Raw genomic sequence first — 2941 nt, 5'->3', positions numbered from 1 at the left:
ATTGATGATTGTTCTAGATTTACTTATGTGTATTTGCTTAGAAATAAAGATGAAGCTTTTGAAATGTTTAAGAAATATAAAATGGAAGTAGAAAATATTCATGATAAGAAAATAAAAGTTCTTCGTAGTAATCGAGGTGGAGAATATTTTTCTAATGAATTTGATCACTTTTGTGAATTACATGGTATTGTGCATGAATCTTCCGCTCCATATACTCCGCAACAAAATGGTTTGGCGGAAAGAAAGAACCGTACCTTAGTGGATATGGTTAATTCAATGTTACTAAATGCAAAATTGCCTTACAGTTTGTGGGGTGAAGCATTATTGACATCATGTCATATCCATAATAGGATACCATCAAGACATAGAAAGGTTTCTCCTTATGAAATTTGGAAAAGAAGGAAACCTAATTTAAATTATCTTAAAGTGTGGGGTGTTTAGCCTTTTATCGAGTTCCTGATCAAAAGAGAACCAAATTGGGGCCAAGAGCCATAAAAGGCACTTTTATAGGATATGCTCAAAATTCTAAAGCATATAGAATATTAGACTTAGTGTCTAATGTAGTTGTTGAATCAAGAGAAGTAGAATTTATTGAAAATAAATTTATCAATGATTCAACTTCTAATTTAGAGTATCCCTAAAATGATACTAATATTTCACAAGAAATAAATAATCAAAATAATAAACGTCTAAGCGACAAAGAGTTTATTGAACCAAGGAAGAGCTTGAGAGTAAGAAAAGAAAAGGACTTGGGTCCAGATTTTATTTCTTCTTAGGCTATCACCTTTTTGGTAGAAGGAACTAGGAATTCTGTAACAAACAAGATTCCTATTGTTATGAACATAGAGGGTGATCCTCAAACATTCAAAGAGGCTATGGCTTCAAGGGATTCTGCTTTTTGGAAAGAAGCAATAAATGATGAAATGGACTCAATATTATCTAACAATACTTGGGTCTTGGTTGATTTGCCTCCAGGATCAAAGCCTATAGGATGTAAGTGGGTATTTAAAAAAAATATAATACTGATGGTTCATTACAAACCTTTAAAGCAAGGTTAGTGGCCAAGGGGTTTAGACAACAAGAAGGTCTAGACTATTTTGATACCTACGCACCTGTGGCAAGAATGACTTCTATTAGGGCTCTTATAGCATTAGCATCCATACATAAGCTTCATATGCATCAAATGGATGTTAAAACGGCTTTTCTAAATGGAGATCTTAATGAAGAAATTTATATGGAGCAACCGGAAGGCTATGTGCTACCCGGAAATGAAAAGAAAGTTTGTAAATTAATTAAGTCTTTGTATGGGCTAAAACAAGCGCCTAAACAATGGCATGAAAAGTTTGATTCAGTGGTGTTATCAAATGGCTTCTCACATAATAGTGCGGATAAATGTATTTACTCAAAATTTACTAAAGATTATGGAGTAATTATTTGTTTATATGTTGATGATATGTTAATCATCGGAATAAATTTAGAAGGAATTCGTATAACGAAGGAGTATCTAACTTCTAAATTCAAGATGAAGGATTTGAATGAAGTTGATACAATATTAGGCATAAAGGTACATAAGAATGAAGTTGGCTTTACTTTAAGTCAATCTCATTATATTAAAAAGGTATTGGAAAAGTTTGATCATCTCACAATTAAAGAATCCAATACGCCGTATGATCCTAATCTTAAATTAGAAGGAAACATGGGAAGACCTATAACACAATTAGAATATGCTAGTGCTATAGGAAGTTTAATGTATGCAATGCATTGTACTAGACCTGATATAGCATTTGCTGTGTGCAAATTATCAAGGTTTACAGGAAAGCCAGCAATCAACATTGGAAAGCTATAACAAGAGTTCTTGGTTATCTCAAGAAAACCATAAACTTGGGATTACATTATAGTGATTATCCCGCAGTTTTAGAAGGTTATTCCGATGCAAGTTGGATTACAAATTTTAGTGATAACAAATCCACTTCAGGGTGGATTTTCACCATAGGTGGTGGAGCAATAAGTTGGGCCTCAAAGAAACAAACATGTATTACACATTCTACTATGGAGGCTGAGTTTGTAACTTTATCAGCCGCAAGTAAAGAAGCGGAATGGTTAAGAAATTTGTTATATGATATAAAGCTGTGGCCACAGCAGACAACAGCCATTTCAATCTTCTGTGATAGTGAATCAACCATGTCTCGAGCATATAATAAGATTTATAATGGAAAGTCTAGACATATAAGTTTGAGATATGAATTTGTGAGGCAACTAATAGATGATGGTGTAATTACCATCACTTATGTAAGATCTCAAGAAAATTTAGCAGACCCTTTGACTAAAAGTTTGTCAAGGGATAAAATCAAAGAAACTACTGCTAAAATGGGATTAAAACCTATTATTGCTAAATGATGGGAACCCAACCTTATTCTAGTAGACCACTAGTTTCAAGGTTTAATGGGTAATAACAAGTTATTTAGCAATTGGAGCACTAAGGTATAGGATTTAGTGCTATTTACAATAAATTAGGAGGGTGAGTTTAAACTCTTAATGGAATGATAATATTATCTATCAAAAGATTCCACCTATATGAATATAAGAGTGGTGCCGCTCTAATCGAGAATTTTAGAGGTTTTATTCTCGTAAATATTTATGAAACCAGGATGAGCACAATGCCATATAAGTGCTTAAAATTGTAAACTCTTGAACTTGGAGGGTATAAGTAATGTGTGTGATTTTTGGTACTAGCATATGAAGTATAGGTTTAATCGATTAGACACCTATTACTTCGTTAGAACTTTAAAATTTACACTAAAAGAATGTTTAATCTTAGTGACACATTCTTTATGCATATACTTTTATGACATTTAAATTTTGTAAATAGTGGGGGATTGAAGGGTATTTACAAATTTGATTAATTAATATTATTAATATTATTAATATTAATAAACGGTTA

The sequence above is a fragment of the Arachis duranensis genome, chromosome 7, assembly GCF_000817695.3.
Source record: "Arachis duranensis cultivar V14167 chromosome 7, aradu.V14167.gnm2.J7QH, whole genome shotgun sequence".
In the NCBI taxonomy this organism is placed as follows: Eukaryota; Viridiplantae; Streptophyta; class Magnoliopsida; order Fabales; family Fabaceae; genus Arachis; species Arachis duranensis.
Note: the sequence above shows the minus strand (reverse complement) of the source record.